This window comes from Gorilla gorilla, chromosome 14, assembly GCF_029281585.2.
Source record: "Gorilla gorilla gorilla isolate KB3781 chromosome 14, NHGRI_mGorGor1-v2.1_pri, whole genome shotgun sequence".
Taxonomy (NCBI): domain Eukaryota; kingdom Metazoa; phylum Chordata; class Mammalia; order Primates; family Hominidae; genus Gorilla; species Gorilla gorilla.
Window position 1 is genome coordinate 61,246,460 of NC_073238.2, and position 20,347 is coordinate 61,266,806.

Consider the following 20,347-nt stretch of genomic DNA (forward strand, 5'->3'; position numbering starts at 1 on the left):
GGCCTTGGAAAGGAAGGTTGCCCTAGGAGGGAAGACATACAAGATTGCTCAGGGATGCAGGTCTGAGGGAGGTATGGTGGCTGTGCCACGCTGGGCTGTTCATTAAAGCCCACAGCACCATGGGGAAGGGGCAATCTAAACGGCTACTGGGAGGTACAGAGACTTACTTTTCATTTTTGCCCTGGGCCAATTTTGATGACTTTCCTTTCCCTGAAATGCTACACCAATGAGTAGGGGCTCCAGGATTTCTATGTAGCAGGGGCTTAGGAGTGGCGGCTGGGGGGCATGGGGGAATGAGGCAACCTGTCTTGAGGCTACATTTGCATACAAAACACATTATTGTACTTTAACTGTACAATTATTTGGGAGTGCTTTGGGAATCTGCAGATGGAGATCATGTTTCCAAACCACACCCTACAATTTTTTTCAAAACGTATCTCAAAGCACATCTGCTATATGAAATCTTCCCCAAATTAATTCTCTCTATAATAAGAACTATTTTTCTTACTCAATATTCCTTCAACAACTCCATAAATAAATTATACTGTGCTAGTTCACACTTTCAATATCTTACAATTTTTCTCTAGACATGTCATTATATTCATGAGATGACAATCTCATTAATAGCAGGGATATCTTTTTCTTTGTGTATTGTAAGACATCCCAGCATCGAATGTGCTTCTGCTTATACTTAGAGCTTAGTAAATGCTTGTGGGATTGATGGGTAAACAAATGAGAGAGAGGAAAATAAAAGAGAGAGTTGGGAATTATAATACACTTTATAGACACAGCTTGAAGTTACTGAATAATTTCGTAATGCTTCCCTTCATTTTTGTTGGGAAAACACAGTAATGAGGCTGCCAATTAGCCACATAGGGTGGAAAAAAGAAAATGGACATTTGTATGATACAAAATTTGTATACTACATAATTTGTACACTCTTTTAAGGGAGCCACATATAGGATTAACCAGCACATGAGCTGACCACCTTAACAGCTAAAATCACAAGGGAAAAGATCGCTGTAGAACATGGTGCCTAGTGAGAATCAGGAGACCTGCGTTTATTCCTGTCTGTTCTGACTCATATCCTGGATCTAGGCCCGTTATTTTTCACAAAGTGTCTTTCAGGTAAATTAAACAAGTATGTATCAGCAAACTGGAGCATGAATATAGTGGGAAAATCACAGAATTTGGAATCACAAGACACAGGTTTGCCTCCAGACTCTGTTAATCACTAGCTGGGTGACCTTAGGCTGCTTAACTTTCAAGCTTCCGTCTGTAGGGTGGAGATAATATAAAGAGGCCTCCTCTAATTTTCATGCAAGGCTTTGGTGAAAAAGCAGTGAGATGATGAGTCTGAATCATTTTGTAAAGTTTTAAGATTTATTTAGATGAGAGTGATTATAATTTACTTAACACTATGTGAGACTCTGGGTAAAGCAAAAGACCTTTGAGACATTTCATGATGTCTAAGATCTTTTTTTTAAGCTTTTTATTATGGAAAATTTTAAACACACGAAGCTAGAGAAAATAGTACTGTGAACCCTATGTACACATCACCCAAGTTCAATATAATCATGATGTCTAAGATCTTATAGGGAAAACAAAATATACACAATTGATTTAGGAAGGCAGCAGTGCAGGACAGAATGAGATTGAGAGGCAAAATAGATGACATAGATAAATTCCTATGTGATGTCACAGTGCGAGGCTCATTGTTGGTTGGCATCCCTGGGAAAGGCACAGGAGCTGAGCTGGGCCTGTGAATGAATAGAATCTGGACAGGGATGAGGCAAGGAGACAGGAGTGATCTCTCCACCCTGGGCCAAGGTGAGCCTGGACTTGCTGGGGCTGAGGCAGTCTGTTGTCTGGTATGCAACTGTGAACTCAGGAGCAAGTGCACACATTGCTTATCACTTACCAGAAGCACTGAGCAGGTCCTCTATCTATGATAGCAATCAGTTTTGTTCCTTCATCCATCAATCAAGTAGTAATTGAGCCTACACTGAGCTAGGTATTTGAGGAATTTGAGGGGAAGGTGGTTGAGTCTATAATAGTTACTTTACAATCTAACACCTTCACTACCATTCATTCATTCATCACTCCAAAAAAAAAAAAAAAAGAAAGAAAAAAAGACTAGGGAGGCAGAGGATACAGAGATATAAGCAGAAAACTAGGATCTTACAGGGAAATATATCTGCTTCTGCTTCAGTCTGTTGTGAAGTTACATAGCATGTATCCTCTGGAAAACTCTCTACCCTCTTAAAAGGGTGAATGGGAGAAAGGAAAATAATATCTTATCATAGTCATGCACCCATAACAATGTTTCAGTCAACATCAGACTGCACACACAACAGTGGTCCCATAAGATTAGAATAAGATTATAACACTGTATTTTTACTATACCTTTTCTGATATGTTTAAATACACAACTACCATTGGGTTATAATTGTCTATGGGGTTCAGTACAGTAACACTCTGTACAGATTTGTAGCCTAGGAGCATTAGGCTGTCCCACACAGCCTAGGTAGGGAGCATGCTACGCCATCTTGGTTTGTGCAAGTACACTCTGTGAGGTTCACACAGGATGCAATTGCCTAATGATCTATTTTTCAGAACACATCCCCTTAATTAAGCGATGCATGACTATATTTTGAAAATAGTATTGAACCCCTGGACATCCTGAAAGGATCTTAGGGATCCCTGGGAACCTGCAGAATATGTTTGGAAAGTCACTGATACAGGAGAAAAAAAGCCATTAGTTTGCAGTGAGAAAACCCAAATTTGGATCCCCTCTGGTTTTAAGCAAGTCATTTAATCTGAGTTTTTTTTTCTCCCATAAAATGGGGATTAACAGTGTACCCTTCAAGAGATGATCATGAGAAATATAAATGGGAATTGCTACCCTTATATAGTAAATATAAAGTAAATACTATATAGTAAATATAGTATTGTCTAACAGCTGGCAATTATAGAGAAGAATGTTCTACAGCCATCCTTAACGCCCAGAGTTCTTCATTCTGTCTAAAAATCTCTGCTGTAGCTGAAACCTCCAACCACTCTTGTTTGGTGCTAACAGAAATGAAAACCAGTTTAATATCATCTTTATATTTAGTTTAAAAATCTGTACATTGCTTGCCACTTTGCACATAGGTCTCTGTTAATATGGAACCAGTTCATCACCCAAGATAGGGGTCCTGCAGAGCAAGAATGTTTCCCAGAATGGCTGATAATGGTCTCCTCAGTGAAAATTGAATGACCTCTTGACTGTGGATGGTGACAATGAAGTTAAGTGCCAAGGGTGCTGAGTAATGGGTGTGCAATGTCATATTGCCTTAAAAGTACACATTGGGATTCACAGAACAAGGACAAAAGAGAGACTTCCACTGTGTCCTTTCTCTGTGGGAAGAAGGGTGGTCATATGAAATCTGGGACTTTTTTCACAGGTGTTATGTTAATAAGGAATCAGTTCTTTGCACAGAGGTCTATGTTAATACGGAATCAGTTCCTTACCCAAGACAACAGAAGGACCTGCCACAGTGTCACTAGTGTCATTTCTGTCCAGGGAATTCAGTCATGCAAGCCCTGGAAACCTGACACCTCAGCTGTGCTGGCAAAAATGGGGGTGGCTGACTCCTCCTGTTTGTTCATTTTGCTCTTTTCCAAATTGCAGTTTTGCCAGCATGCTGCTCTTTGGTGGAACCGAGGCTATAAGCCAATGTCCTAGCTACAAAGAAGGGTGGGAATTTGAGTTTCGATTCTTGGGAATTTCCCAAAATATTGAAAGGCTAGTTGAAAGAAATATGGCAGGCACCCACTTCACTTGACCTACGGCATGATTTGTAGCTGCTGTAATTGGGGCAGTGAGCGGGGGTGCCTCTTTCAAAGATGGTTCTGCTAGGATTTCTACCCTTTTTCAATTTCCCACTTTTTTCCCCTATGATCTTCCTCTCTTTTTCTGGCATCTCTGCAGTCAACATAAATTCAAGTGTTTAACAGTTAAAAATGAATCCATCTGTAAACATAAACTATATACCAATAGCTATCATCTCAAATGCTTACAGGGCCAGTGAAGTAATGTAATTGAGCTACCCGTTGGCAGATAAGATGGTAGGAAGGGTGTTGCTTGGTAAACTGGATAGTGCCTGAGGGCAATCAAGTTCAATACAGTAAGAAACAAAACACATTGTGCAAGCCAAACAAAACAGATCTGTGGGCTAGACACATTTTTCATTATTCAATTAGCTTGGCACAGGTTTAGAGCTTTACAAATTTCTTTTGGGTTCTTCTTTATTTCCATCTCTTATGGACTTCTCATCTTGGCCTTGCTCTTGTGGTCACTGTTCTCGTCCTGATCAGCTGACACTATTTGTACCACGAGGCCCAAATAACTTTTTGTTTTGGGTCCTAAATCCTAAGATTAGGCAGGATCTTTCTTAGTTTGGGTTTCAGATGCACACCTCTGGGATTCGGATAAAAATTGTTATCATGCAGATAGATTAGTGCCCCTGGGCACTATTTGGGGCACAGAAAGTCCCTAACTAGCAACTTCTTCTTGTAACCCAAGCTAAACTTCTGTATCTCCCTCTTGTCTTACCCACTGTTTCCTAGAGCTTCTAGGATTCTAGAAGCTTCTTCACAGTTTCACTTTTTATCACTCAACAGTCTGGTTGGCTGAGACCTCCAAACTTCCCATCCAGCTCAGGGAAGCCCAAGATGAAGACCTTTTGGTTTTGCTGTCTTTCAGTGAGTGATATGAAAGCCTCTACTCTATGAGATTTCATTTACTCCATCTCCTAAAAAGTTGTACGTACCCTGAAACATTAGTGATTTGGAGGGAGAATTTTTTGTTCATTTTGCAACATTGTAGAGACATTTCTATGGTTTAATTTCTGCTTGTGAAGGCCCTGTCTTCCCCAGTCTTAAGTATGCCTTTAGTTTGCAGAAAGATGCACTGGGTTCAGGTTAAAAGAAGCTTTAATCAAGAAGTTTATCTGGTTGTTTTCAAGATCTTGTACAGATTTTTCTTGAAGAGATGAAATAGAGCTTAGCGATTATCTAAGGAAGCAGCTTTCTTTTACAGTTAATGAGTCAAGGTAGAACTGTTAAGCTCTCTGTGTAAGTTTAATAGGTAAAAAGTGGGGGAAAACCCCACATTTACAGGTGTCCACAATGCAACAGACACTATGTAGGTCTTCACAGATGTCAGCACATTTCATCCTCACGAGGAACTCACAAGGAAGGAATTATTATTCCCATTTTACAGATGAAGAAAATATATTCTATAACTTGGTCTAGGCCTTATACTTAATAAATGCACAAGCTAAGACTCAAATCTACATCTGATTTGTTTTCTTCTGTACTTCCATTTTTTGTTAGAATCTGGACCTTATGAACCCTAATCTAGTGTTCTTTTCATGACATCAGAAGAGTTTAGTTAGCTTTTTCATTGGTTTCATTTTGTAGTTCATACTTTTTGGGTTTTAAGGATTAAGAGTGTTTACTTGTAAAGAACTTTGAGATGCATATGGAAATTACTGCTATCTGATATTACTTATACGTGGGAAGCAGGAATAGAAACAGGAGATAGGAAACTGAAAACAACAAAACCTCCACCCCAAGGGCTAAGCATTGTCATAATAAGTAATGAACAACTGAGACATTTAGCTGCCTCCTTGGCCTCTCAATTTGGATGTCTCCGATGGGCATCCCTAACCTTATACCATCACACTAGGACTCTGGGTTGCACTCGCTCACCCCCCACCTTTCCTTATCCCAGTAAATGGTCCTACCATCTATCCAGATATACAGCTTAAAAACTTAGGAGTCTCTTTCCATTATCCTGCCTTTGCAAAAGACTCACCAGCATTCTAATAAGTCTACCTAATAATCTATCCTAATTTTACCTGCAAAATACACTTTTTGACCTAATCTGCCTACTTCTCTTTCTCCACTGCCATCTCTGTACTCTAAGCCACTAGGACTCCTGCCTGAATTACCACAAGACCTTCCCCACTGCCCTCAAGGGGCTCCCATCCTTACCTGTGTACCTCTGAGCCTAAGACCCTCAGAGACCCTGCACTGCACTGAGAATACCATCCAAACTCCTTACTTTGGCTGCAGGCCCTCAGAGATGTGGCCCTGCTGACCTCTTCTTCCTCCTCTCTTCTCACTCCTTCCTTTCTTACTATACTTGAGCTGGACTGTCTGCTTTCTGCTCCTTCAACCCCGTAAGCTGGTTACTTCATCAGGGCCTTGGGACTTGCTGTTCCCACTGCCAGGAACACGCCACTCTCTACTGATATTACCATGGCTGGCTTCTTCTTATTTGGTGTCCATGTAAATGCCCTCTCCCCAATCAGCCTTCCTCACCCTGCCTGAGTCACTCTGTAGCGGATTTCTCTGATTTGTTTTTTTCCTTTAGCAGTTGCCACTGTATGAGATTATCTTGTTTGGTCTATTTATTTGCTTGTCATCTCTCTGTTTACGTGAATGTGAGCTCCATAAAAGCAGATACTTTTCCTAAGACAGTGCATGGCACATAGTATTTAAATATTAAACATGAAATAAAGATTTCTGGAATAAATGAATAAGCAAATGCAGAGGCCTTTGGGAACACATACAACATAAAAAGAAGAGGAGAGAACAATTATGACTACCTAGTAGACTTCCTTATTACCTTAGTTATCTTGGCAAGGGCAAGAAATTGCCCAAATATAGATCATTTGGGGGCTAACAATTCTGACAAAGTAGGGCTTTATAGAAGTTGAAGGTAAAGCTAGTTAATTTGAGGACTTTCCATACACGCAGCCCTTTCTCTAATATCCTAGTTAATAATAATCATCCATCTTTACATCCTAACAGTGCATCAGGGAGGACTATGTCACGGTGGTGGTAGTGAATAATAATGATAAAAAATAACACAATCAAATACTTACATGGTGCTTACTGTGCTCCAGGCACTATCCTAAGTGCTTTATACAGATTAGCTCACTTACTCCTCACAGTCACCCTATGAGTTTGTGCTATTATTATCACTGTTTGCTGATGAGAAAGTGGAAGCACAGAGAAGTTAGGCAAGTTGCCAAATGTCACACAGTAAGTGCTGAAACTAGAATTTTGAGCCACAGCCTGGCTCTGTAGTCTGTATTTTTCTATGCTCTGTAGCCTCAGCACACTTTTGCCATCAGGTATGCAGGCTTGGGGATCAAACTTCCTCACTTCAGAAAAGTTGCTGCTTGAAGAGTTGCTGCTTCATTGCTGCTCAAGGCTGGCTCTTAGATCCGGAGCCTGGAATTCATGCAGTGTCCTACCTATGAAATCTTTTTGTGGGGACAGGCCTCCTTTTATCTGTGCTTGTGTTGCAGGGGCTATACTTTTCTCATTTAGAGCCATTTACATGATATCTATGGGAAGACTGGCTATAGAAACCATCTTTTAAGAACTTAATGCTAAGGAGCAGTTATCTTTTACTGCAAGTCTTTAATGCACAATGCCAAGATCAACATTTTTTGAAATTACAATTTTCTCTGCTATTTCTTACAATGCATATTTTCTTTCCATGGTTCCCAGCTAATTGGTGTCCCGTACCTGTGCTGATGTTGAATGTTTTTCCTCCAAATTAACCTATAGATGATTTCTGGGGTGGGGGTGAGGATGGGGCAGAAACCCTTTGAAAAGGAGTGCAAAAGTTCATGTTCATGTGACTACGTACATTTTTCAGGAAAGAGGTAATTATCCCAATACTCTGCAACACAAAAAAGATTCTGAATCACTGAGCCTGGATGTACAAACACTATGTCTTGTGTGTATGTGTCTGTGTATATGTGTGTTTCCTAGTAAAACCAGTTTCATATCTTCATAGTTCTATTTCTTCTGGATAGTACTTTTCTAGAGAATATGGCAGTAATTTCTAATTTTAAAAGTCATAAGAAACAAAAGTCACAGTAAAAATCTAATCAGCCAAATAGTTTATAAGAAAATGCAGGAAAAAGATAAAGAATGAGCTCCTTGATACATTACATATTCTGGTTCAAACATAGTACATGCACAGATACATACAGCACAAAACACACTAACTTTAATATCCTGTGGAGAAGTTAATTTGCTGGATTACATATATGCATGTTAAATGGGAGCATTTATTAGAATAAGTCAGACCAAAAGAACACTTTCGCATGGAATATTTATATAATGGAAACAGGGATTTCTGAAAAATTGCTTCAGTTTTCCAGGTGGCTTTACAAGGGCAGGAGGGATGTAGAGTAACTGGGAGAGAGACTCTCCTTTTAGCAACATTCTGGGCATGAAAGGCAGTTGTGGATCCAGCCAAATAAGCTGCAAACTTCCCGATGATGTATTCACCGCTTTTCTACATTTTGTGATAGTAATAAGGAAGGTGTTAACTCTAGCCTGCTAAATGTTTGAATCTGATGCATTTTGTAATCAGCAGAATAATGGTCCCCAAAAATGCCTACGCCTAACTCCTGGATGCTGTGAATATGTTGTGTTATATGGCAAGGATAAACTAAAGTTGCAGATGGGAATTAAAGATGTCAATCAGCTGAGCTGGAAATAATTAGAGTGCCCTGGATTATTCAGGTGCGCCCAATGTAATCACAGATTTCCTTAAAAGTGGAAGAGGGAGGAAGGTGTGTTGGGTCAAAGTGATTCAATAAGAGCAGCATTCAATCTGTACTGGCTACCTTGGAAGATAACAGGAAAAGGACCATGGGCCAAGGAGTGTAGGTGGCTTCTAGAAGCTGGAGGGGCCAGTGACATTTTTTTTCCCTAGTGCTTCCAGAAAGAACGCAGCCCTACTGACACCTTGGTTTTGGCCTGGTGAGACCAACTTTGGACTTTTCACTTCCAAAACTGTAAGTAATAAATTTGTGTTGTTTGAAGCCAACAGCAGAGGTGTCATTTCAGTTTGTAGTCATTGCTACAGCAGCACTAGGGAGCTGGCACACATTGCCGGGACTCACTCTTGCTCTGGCGCTTGGGCGGCACTGTAGGTGTCCACGTTCTTGGAGGTAGTCAGCAAAGGGGGGCTCTGTCGGCTGGGCTGGCCACGTCTGCTTACACAGAGTGCTCCCCTCTTCCCACTGCGGTAACAGCCTTGCCTTAGCCCCTGTGTGTTTGGAGTGGCATTCGCTACAAAAGTTCTTCGTCAAAGGGACAAACAATGAGCTATGATGCCATTCAGACTGACGTGTTAACTTCTAAGATTTCCTATGATTAAGATAATTGTTCTATGATATGAGGAACGGCATTGCATGCAGTATATTTCTTTATGTGCTGTTAAAATGCAGTTCACAGCTGTAGACAGGTGGGGTGAAATTAGCACCAGACTGGGAGACAGAAGCCCTGATTTCTTTCCTTGGCCTGTCCACATACAAGCTATGGGTGTAATGAACTTTTGTTTTCCCATAAACATTTTAAAATCACTTAGTCATGCTCCTCAAAAAATTTTAACTTTTGGATTAAAACTGTTGAAACTGTAGATAATCTGGTGGAAAACGAACACCTTAGTTCTACAGTTAACAGAGGTAAGTTATCTCAATAATTTGAACATGTTATATTTTTGTCTACTTAGGTCTTGTCTGTCCTATAATAGTTCTAGGGTTTTTTTTTCCTATAAAGTTCCTGGTAATTCTTATCTGATTTTTCTTTTTCTCCTTAATATAGTGCATTATTCTGAATTGTTAGGTAAAAGTTGGTCTGCTTGTTGTCTGTATCTTATAGAGTTTGTGCTTCTCATATGCCTAGAAACTTTTTCTTGTGACTTTATATCCCCTTCAGGGGATATAAGATGCCATGATTAATATCGTACACCAGGAGAAGGGGTTACAGCCTGTGCGCGCCTCCTGGTGATCTTGATTAGGAAGAAGGGGAAGGTGGACCTTAGGGCAGATGGCCTCTAGCATTGAAATGTGGGCTCCCAGATCCTCCATCTGTCCACATCTTGCTGGATACATCCATACTTATCTGCCTGGGCCACTTCTCTGACTCCCAATCCCCTAACCCTTGGGCTGGGAGGAGAAAGAGCTCAGAAGCCAGCAGGTTGCTCTCTTCCCTTGCTGTGTGCTCTCAGTGGTTGTTGGCAGCACACTGGAATCACCTGGCAGCCTTAAATACTGATAGTGGGTTGAATCCATAGAGATTCTGATTTTGTGCATTCCAGGTGAGGCCAAGTGCATCAGGCTGTTTGAAACCTCCCCAGATGATTCTAATGTGCTGCTAAGGTTGAGATCCCCAGTCCCAGCCCTCTCCTGAAGCCACCCCACTGGCTGGAGAAGATACTGGGCTGACATTGCTTTTTCTCTGCCCTGCCATGGTTACTGGGTGGGCAGGCCCCTGTCCAGGGTAGCGTGGACACTCTTCCAAGGCAGCATCTACGACTCTCAGCTGTCACTCTCAGCTCTCCTCCATCTAAAACATCTTAGTTTTACAGTTGTGCTTTTCATATGCCTAGAAGTTTCTGGGCTACATTTCTCTCCCATATATGGACTTCATGACCGTCTATTTTCCCAGAGGTTTTTTGCAGTTTTTATGCTAGTTTTTGATTCACCAATCTTTTCCTTCTGTTAGGTTTAAAGAAAAAAGTCTACAGTTCCAGTTAGTCTACTTTTGTAACAGGACCTGACAACTCCACTCTACTTCCAATCCTGAAAGACTACAGGAAAAACTAGCCCAAGTGACTGAGCTGGGGGGTCCTAATCATCGGTAGTATGGGTATTTTGCTTTGGAATATTATTAAATAGTGGGGGGACCAGCACAGTGGACTTAGTGTCAAGTCTAGGATTTGATTCTTAGCTAACAAATTTCCTCTCTGAGTTGTGACGATTAAATGCAATAAAATGGAAAAGTGCCCAACAGTGATGGGCTTTCAGGAGATGCCATAGACATTAGCTGAATTTGAACATTTTCAACTTGAATGGTACAGAAACATTAACTGGAGTTGACAGGAGGATCAGCGATGTATCTAATAAGTAGCATTACAAATAGCACAAGCTTAGGTGTTCCTCAGCTACCACACCTTAGTGCTTGCTCCTCTGTTAGGATTATCTATCAGACTTTGCTATTTACTTTTATTACATTTTTATATTACAAGAGGGGCACATAATAGAGCTCATGCAATTTGGTTCATTTCAGACTTGGGCCAGCCTTAGGTGAAAGCTGCTGGAACTAATTTTTATAGCCAGGACTTCAAATAGTGACTTTGAGCCTATGTCAGAACAAAATATCATTATCCCCAGCTCTGGCTCTGACATCAGTTCTTTTGAGGTTGAAAGTTGCCCTGGGGTTGTAAGATCTTACATGACCAATAACAGAAGTCAGCAGAGACTCCTAGGCACAGAGATGTGATAACATAATTAATATTTTGATAGCATTCCAAACAGCAACAGAATAATGCCTTTGGCCAGGAAATCACAGATCCCTACCCACCCTGTTATGGTGGAACTGTGTCCCCTCAAATGATCCCCAGTAGCTGTGAATGTGATCTTATTTGGAAATAGATTCTTTAGTAGATGATCAAGTTAAGGTTAAGTAAGGTCATTAGGGTGGGCCCTAATCCACTACCACTGAACTTATAAAAAGAGAAAAAATTTGGACACGGACATGTGTACACTGAGATAACATTATGTGAAGATGAAGGCAGAGATTGGGAGACGGAACTATAAGTCAGGGAACACCAAATATGACTAATGTCCCCCCAGAGCTAAGAAGAGGCCATGGAACAGCCTCTCCTTCACAGGTCAGAAGGAACCAATCCTGCCAATACCTTGATTCCCAGAATTCTGACCTCCAGAACTGTGACACAAGAAATCTGTCAGTTTAAGCCAATAAGTTTGAGGTACTTTGTTACAGTAGCCCTAGGAAACCAGTACACCCCCTTTTCTCTCACTCTGCCTTCCAGGAGAAGTGATACTATAGATTGCTCAAACTCAAGGGAACTCCTTCAGTTTTTCGGTTGAAACATGTGAAAAGGCTGATATGTAACCACTATGACCTTCAGAAGGGGCAGTTTCACAGGATGTAGTCAAATATATTTTCTGGTGGGTGGAGCTTTGTGTGAGACATAAATCAATCTCACTGGGTAGCTGTCTCAATTTCCACTTTCCGAGTTCAGTGTGGGTGGATGGGGAAGGTGCTCTCAACTGGGAGGTACACAGACTGCTTTTCTCATTGGCTTTCCTTTATGCTTCTGGGACATTCTTCATTCTGTGTGGCCAGGGAACATGTAAACTGGAGACAGAACCCAAAAGCTTTCCCTCCCTAAAAAGGCCTAAGGTGGGATGGCCAGTAGGGCAGGTGAGGACCTTGCTACAAAAATTTTAGGACCGAGAAAAGGAAGTACTGCTCCCCCAAAAATTCAATCTCAAAATTAATATTTAACTTAAATATCTAAAATATAACATGTCCACTAGCCAGATCAGCTGATAGTAGAGTATATAAAGTTATATTTAATGTGGTGTATTATGTATAATATATGATGTGGTGGGGTCTGCAAAAGTAAGGGTGCCAAAGGTCTGAAACAGCTTTGGGCGTTGGAGCAAATGGTCTTTCCTCTGGCTACTATTGTCTTGTACTTACACCTTCCTCCTGACTGGTGTGTTCTTTGATATTCCAAAATAGTAAGATTAGAGACCTAGTGTGGGTTTGGGACAGAACAGGTAGAATAAAGCAATCCCTTACCCTGCTTCATCCCTGGTTATATGTTGATCTTAGAAAATGAAGAGTGCTCTGGACAGTGGGTGGGGAAGATTCAAGTACATCTTCGTTGCTGACAATATGCTCTCCTATCTTTTGTAAGAGTACACAATTTAAATTTCTAAAAATTCATTACAATAAAAAGCAAAACAATCCCTCATAGATTTATAATCAAACTAATATACCACTTAGAAAAGATTTGAAATAAATGCAAATACCTAGGTACAATGTTTTATCTTTTTAATGACACTTCAATAAACCTAATAACTTTTATTTTTCTGAACAAAGCAAGTGGGAAGAAAAATGTAAAGTGTTTCTTCATATCCTGCAAGCTTATGAAATTCAAGAGGTAGAAAGTGCAGCAGCGTTTTGAAGAAGAGCCTTTTAAGTGAATGTGAGGCTTGGCTATCCCTACACTTGGGAAGCAGGTCTTCTAAATGGATGTAAGTCTTGGGTATACCTTGAAGTCGATGAAAGTGAAAGTCAGCAAATCCTTCCCCAGTAGGCTTTAACTCTCTTAGTTAAACAAACAAACAAACAAACAAACAAAAAAAACCCCACTAGGCTGAATGGGCCATTTGTATCATCTAGTACGATGACTCTTATGTATGTACTTCTATCCTGGGACGAAAGTCCTTAATGAAGGATTTGCAGATTAGGTTAAGAGGGTTATCATTATCCAATTACACAACAAATGCATTCATCTCGCAAATACTTAGTGAACGTCTCCTAAGTGCCAGGCAGAATGCTAAACAAACTTGTCCAAAACAGCCACATGATAGCAGGGGCACGATAACAGTCCCTGTTGTCATGCAGCTCAGTTGAGTAGGAGGCATCTATAATTCCATGTGAGGATGAGGGCAGTGCAAGGTGCTGGGGGGAGCCCTAGCATCCTCATCCATTCAGGCTGCTAGAACGGTCTGCCACAGCCTAGGTGGCTTGTAAACAATAGAAATTCATTGCTGGCTGGGCGCGGTGGCTCACGACTGTAATCTCAGCACTTTGGGAGGCTCAGGTGGGTGGATCACGAGGTCAAGAGATAGAGACCATCCTGGCCAACTTGGTGAAATCCTGTCTCTACTAAAAACACAAAAATTAGCTGGGGGTGATTGTGCTCCCCTGCAGTCCCAGCTACTCAGGAGGCTGAGGCAGAAGAATCACTTGAACCTGGGAGGTGGAGGTTTCAGTGAGCTGAGATCATACCACTGCACTCCAGCCTGGTGACAGAGTGAGACTCCATCTTAAAAAAAAAAAAAAAAAATCATTGCCCACAGATCTCAAGGCTGGGATGTCCAAGATGAAAGCACCAGCAGATTCAGTGTCTAATGAGGGTTGGTTTTCCCAGTTCATAAATGGCACCTGCTCACTGCATCCTCACAGGATGGAAGGGCCAAGGCAGCTCTCTAGGGCCCCTTTGATAAGGGCTCTAATCTCATTCCTGAGAGCTCTGCCTTCATGATTTAACCACCTCTCAAAGGACTCACCTCCAAATACATAATCACACTGATGATTGCATTTCTACCTGTGAATTTTGGGGAGATGCATTCAGACCATAGTAAGTAGGGAGGGGCATTTGACTTGAATTTGAGAACTGATCAAAAAGGCTTTCTGTAGAAAGTGATAGCGAGGCCTCAAAAACAAGAAGGGCTTATTCAGACAAATGAAATAAATGCCCTGGAGGCAAGAAAGCACAGCATATAAGAGCTGAAAGTAATTTGATATGAGGTAAGGATCCTCCAGAGAGAGGAACCTGGGGAGGTAGGCAGAAGCCACATCTCGAAGGGCCTTGCAAGCCATATGGAGAAGATTCACCTCTACCCTGAGGGCAATAAGAAGCTACTAAATGACTTTAAGCAGAGAATGGAAATATTCAGATGACAGCCTGGCTGTTTGGTGGGTGGATTAGAGGGAAACTAGACCAGTAAAGAGGCTGCTGCAGTAAGCAAGGTGGGAAATGAGAAACAGTGCCACTGGGGACAAAAGTGGGGGACTCCTAAGACAGTGGCAGGGAACATCAGCAGGATTTAGTGATTGGGTGGAGGTGCAAGTAAGAAAATGAAGGTTAAGAGTTTAGCTTTGTAGAGTGGTACCTCTCTGTGGAGCTTGAGAACTTGGAGAGAAGAAAGTTTTGGTGGGAAGGGGACGATTCAGTTTTAGACATACTGATCTGGATATACATAAAGTATAGCCAAGCAGAGCTGCTTGGAAAACAGGTACCTGAATCTGACGACCCCTCACTCAGACAGCTCTCAGGGCAGGGGATTCCAGGAAGGAGTACTGAGCTGCCTTGAGGATGAAGAGTAGTGGGAGGGGGTGTGGCAGGAAATGCTTGGAAGCTGGGGAATGATGATGAGACTTACATGCCATGAGGAACTGCAGGTAGTACAGAGGGCTGTGGATGGAAGGCAGGGAATAATTCTTGATGGGTTTTGCCTGTCATATTTTATGCCTAAGGAATGAGATAGAGCTAATATAATATTTTAGACAGGCGAGAAACCTGATCATATTTGGGTTTTACAAATTAGACTGGCACTGGCATGAGTGTGAACTGGAAATGGAAATAAATCAGACCGGTTAAAATAATCTAGTTTTATGCCTGTCAAAAGATCAAGTCCTAAACTAAGGCTGAACAGTAAGGGTGAGGAAGAAGGAATGAATTTTAGGGATATTGAGGTGGCAGAAATGATAGCTATAGCCATGGACTAAATGTGGGAGGTGAGGAAGATGGCAAGAATGATATTCAGGGTTCTGGCTTGGCTGATGGTGGACCATTTGGTGAGATGGGCACTACCCATCTCAGAGGTGGAATGGCAAGGTACAGGTCTGAGAAAAGCAGGGCAGATGAGCCATAAACCCTGATCTCACAATTGACTGAAAAATCATGAGTCACTAAGACATTCGAATTCTTGATCCCTGCAAGGAACAGCAATTTTAATTACTTTCATCTGCAGTGACGAATTTGGCATCACTTTACCCTTTTTGTCAACATTAAGGCTTGGGAATTAGTTCTGTTTGCAAAACTACTTTATTTTTTGAAAGAAACAGATACTCAACATGGTAAAAATGGCCAAAATATAACTTGGTATTTGCAGGGATCTCTCTTTCCCAAATAATCAGATATTTAAAATCTTTTGTTGAAGAGAAGTACCTATAATTTGCCCAAGCCTTCAAGATGCTGATTCCTCTCATTCTTCAAGTTTCAGCTGAGATGAAAATGGTCAGAAAAGCATTTCCTGAACACCTTCTCCAAACAGGTCCTGTTATTACTATCATGGCACTACGTCCTGTCATCCATACCATTTCATCAGCTTAAAAGTATATTTTTATTTACATATTACTCTCTTCCCACTATGATTATAAGGTCCTTCAGGGTTGATATGGTTTGGATCTGTGTCCCTGCTCAAATCTCCTGTCAAATTATAATCTCCAATGTGGAGGTGGGGCTGGTGGGAGGTGATTGGATCATGGGGGTGGTTCCTGATGATTTAGCACCATCCCCCTAGTGCTGTTTCATGAGAGAGTTCTCAGGAGATCTGGTTGTTTGCAAGTGTGTAGCACCTCCCTCACCTTCCTCCTGCTCTGGGCCATGTAATTTGTGCCTGCTTCACCTTCTGCCATGATTGAAAGTTTCCCGAGGCCTCCCCAGAAGCCACCATGCTTCCTGTACAGCCTGCAGAACCGTGAGCCGATTAAACCTCTTTTCTTTATAAATTACCCAGCCTCAGGTATTTCTTTACAGCAATGCAAGAGTGGACTGATACAAGGTAAAGATTGTGCCTGCTTCTTTTACCTGAGTATAGCTAGTGGCAGCTTTATGCCCTGGCATATCATCACCATCCTATAAATACTAATTAAGTTCACGGCTAAAGAACAGTCACGATTCCTGTTCTCAAGGCTCTTTTTAGCCAGTATCATTTTTATGGCCATGTCGGTTGTTAAAATTCAAACTCCTTCTATACTTAAATCAATAACCTCTGCTCAGAGCCCTGGAAGTCTCCCAGCCCTTACTCATTCTTCTATTTGCCCTTTTCGAGGAATTCTCAGAATTCTCCTCAACCCACAACTTAAGGCCTAATACTTGGCCCAGTGTGCCCTAGTTCTGGTGCTGAGGACTGTGTGTGTTGGTTGGTGTCTGTGCTGTACGGGTTGGTAAATATTTTGAAGGTCATACCTGCCTAGACTTCTAATCCAAACCCAGAATCTACTTTCTGTTGCTATATAATACATAGAAACTTCCATAGTAATGACATAGAGTAACATAGGAAAAGATCCCTATTGCTAATGATGAACAAGTTAAATTCATATTAAAGCAAAACCATAGCCTCAGATAGGGTAAACAGATGGCCAGGTCTGTGTGAATGTGTTTGTGTCAGGGTTAGGAGTTAGGGAGGTCTGTGGCAAGGGAGGATTGCAGAACAATCACCTTTATGTTCTTTTGGATTGAAGACAAGTTTCATCTCTTCCAAGGAGAGAGAAGAGCTTTATTGAAAAAAGTCAAACTTCAACTGCGAATATATTCCTTAAGTGGAGAGATCCTGGGTGAGACTCCATCCAGAAGCTGGCTTAATTGGACTCCAACTGGGCAGAATGAATTCTTAATCAGAACATATTTTATTTGCTTAAAATGAATATTATTGCAGTTACCCCCGATTTATCAACAAAGTGGCCATTAACAGCCATCAGTGGCTGACCTTGACAGATTCCATTACTGAAATAATGAAATTTGATGGGTTACTATTATTAAGATTTGCTAATGGTTTTACATTGCAGAGCTTGAGACCAGTGAAACAGAGCTGCTTACTCAGGCAGGTTGACCACAGGGAAAATGAGAGGGAGGGAGTAATGAAAAGCACAGGGAGCTTGATGAAAAATGAATGGCTCCCAGGCAGAATTTCCACAAATGAAATGCAAATTCAGATATATATCTCTTAATCACCAAACTGAAAAGGTTGATTACTTAAAATTAGACTCACCAGATGTTTTTGTTGTAGGCAGGAATGGAAAGCTGACTAAGTGGGAAAATACAAATTTATTCTTTAAAAGGTCCTAGTTATCTCATAATAGCTGGTAGGAAATTGAACTGAAATCATAAATGGAAAGCAGCTAGATTCAGAAGGGAATGAGGAGAAAAGCTCAGAGGCAAGAAAAGGAGAAGAAATAAGACAATTCTATTGTGTTAGCATTCCTGATATTTGTAAACTTGGGCTGACGTGGAAAAGAAGTGATTTACTTTTTTTTTCCTAAAAATTCATTGGTTAGCAGCTTTCTTCTCACATAATTTTAGATTGTAAACATTTTACTTCCCTTATCCTCAAAGCCATTATTAATTTCCATTACCTTCAGACATGACCCAGCTACAAGAAACACCAACCCAAGTTCGTTTGAGTGGAACCAGCTGTGGGCAAAGGAGTAAAGTTGCTTCTGGGTTACAGTTTGGGAGACATTGGAAAGGCCTGTTCTTAGATTGTGTCCCTCACCTTCCTGGTTTTCCCATCAAAGATTTGTTTGTTTGGATCTATCAAGCATTTTGAACTTACTGGCTTCTGTTTAAAATGCAAACACTTCCGAAGAGGCGATAACTGAGAACCTATTAGGCTTATCAACTAATACCTTTGCCTAAATAGAGATTCTGTCAGGATAAAAGTTTTGAGGAGTGGATTATTTCAGAGCAATTAGTGTTTGGGAGAGGGAAAAAGGCACTCCTAAGAGTTGGAAGAGATCATTTTTACCTATCTTACAATTTCCAAGAGGAGGGCCCTTCTGTGGCTTAACTAGTATTTATTGCCAAAACTTCATGGATCAAAAACTCCCAAACTGAAGTCAGTTTTGGTTTCCTCATGCCTCTCTATATGGCAAAAGAACCCTAGATAATGAGGAATATTGGATGCACATGGAGATAACCTCCTTGTTTGTCTATAAGATAGAAATAGATTCTGTCTTGCTATTGCCTGTCCTTTACTTTCTGGGTCAGTGGTCCAGGATCCTGTTAATTTCTTACATAACAAATTAGCTGTGGACCTCAATAACCACTGTCCAAGTTTGTAAAACAGAGAACGAGATATGAGTAAGTTCCTTGCCAGATCTATTATAATTAAGTTACTGTAACTTCTGTAAGTGTACTTAAGCCTAACAGTCAGTACACAGCATATAGGAAATGCATATGTGGTTTTGAACCAATCAGCTTAAGTATATTGTACATTAGAGGAGATAGGCTCAAAGCAAGTAATTCCTTTTAAAATGTTTTTATATGCATCACATCCATAACTAAGGGCCTACTGTGTGGTAGGTATCACAATCCAGGAATGCAAAGGTAAGAACTGTGTAACATATGGGCCTGTTCTATGGAAATGAATGTAAGGGAATCTGTTATATTTTGCTATCAAGGTTAACAAAACAAAAACAGAAAAAGTTAGCCGGGGGGAAATGTATTGTATAATCCATTTTGGGATAGATAAAAGGTGACTTTGGGGAACATAGAGCCCCTTGCCCCCCATAAGAAACTCCAGAAATAGAAAAGAGAAACAGGAAAACCAAAACTGGCTGGCCACTCGGAAGATCACATTTGTTAGTGGCTTCCGCTAAGTGAACTATTTGAGACAACTTATAACTTATGTTGGGTCAGGTAACTCTAGAAGTGCCCTCTAGTTGATAATAAATAGCTTGTAATATGTCTGGTTCATATAATAAAACTTTATTTGAATGCCACTATTGTCAGAACATGTAGAAAGATATTATATTTGCACTACCTATAAAATGGTATTTGTTCTGCAAAGGTATAAAATTATAGGGGGATAATTAAAATGCTTAGACTTTTCAGGCACTTGACAGTCATTTCTGTGTAAATGACTTAAATCACTAATTGTAAAACATTTCAATTTAATCCTCAAGATACCTCAAGGACCTCCACTCGCTGATATTCTTTCTGGTATAACACTAGTTACCATGTGCATTGGAGAATAAAAATTTCTCTGAAATAAACTGCAATTTTGACTCTTTAATTCAGACTTATTTTCTCAACAATTAGTCAAAATTAGTCAAATAAGGTGAAAGTATAAATGGTTATACAAAACTCTTAATTTCTTATGAAGACTATAAGGGCAATTATACATGAAAAATAAAAGGCTTAACTCTCACTTTTAAAAATAAGAGAATCCAGTTTGATAGCTCTGATGCTTAAAAAATAAAAAGGGAATAAGAACAAAAGTTCTCTTTTCTTAGAGCATTTTCCTTTGTAAACTTGTAATTGGCCCGGTGTGGTGGCTCATACCTATAAATTTCAGCACTTTGGAAGGCTGAGGTGGAAGGATTGCTTGAGCCCAGGAGTTCAAGACCACTCTGGGCAACATAGCAGCGCCTCATCTCTACAAAGAGTAGAAAAATTAGCTGAGCGTGGTGGAGTGTGCCTGTAGTCCCAGCTACTTAGGGGGCTGAGGCAGGAGGATTGCTTGAGCCCAGGAGTTCAAGGCTGCCGTGAGCTATGAAGTAAGCTGCCACTGCACTCCAGCCTGGGCACCAGAGTGAGACTCCCTCAAAATGAAAAAAAAAAAAAAAAAAAAAAAAAGAAAAAGACAGTCATATGAAAAAAGCTCAACATCACTGATCATTTGAAAATCAAAACCACAATGAGATACCA

The 20,347-nt window shown here is 40.7% G+C and overlaps 1 protein-coding gene and 1 long non-coding RNA gene across 4 annotated transcripts in view; one reads left to right on the plus strand and one right to left on the minus strand.

Moving 5' to 3' along the window:
• Nucleotides 1–20,347, minus strand: part of HTR2A (5-hydroxytryptamine receptor 2A) — a 66,833-nt gene that overhangs the window by 12,032 nt on the left and 34,454 nt on the right. The window lies entirely within an intron of this gene.
• Nucleotides 1,713–8,970, plus strand: LOC109029448 (uncharacterized). Of its 2 annotated transcripts, none has more exons than XR_008670832.1 (4): nt 1,713–1,830; nt 3,154–3,287; nt 8,450–8,601; nt 8,795–8,970. It is a non-coding gene; the product is annotated as an uncharacterized lncRNA (long non-coding RNA). The 2 variants fall into 2 exon arrangements; XR_002008531.2 differs by having other exon boundaries at nt 8,453–8,601.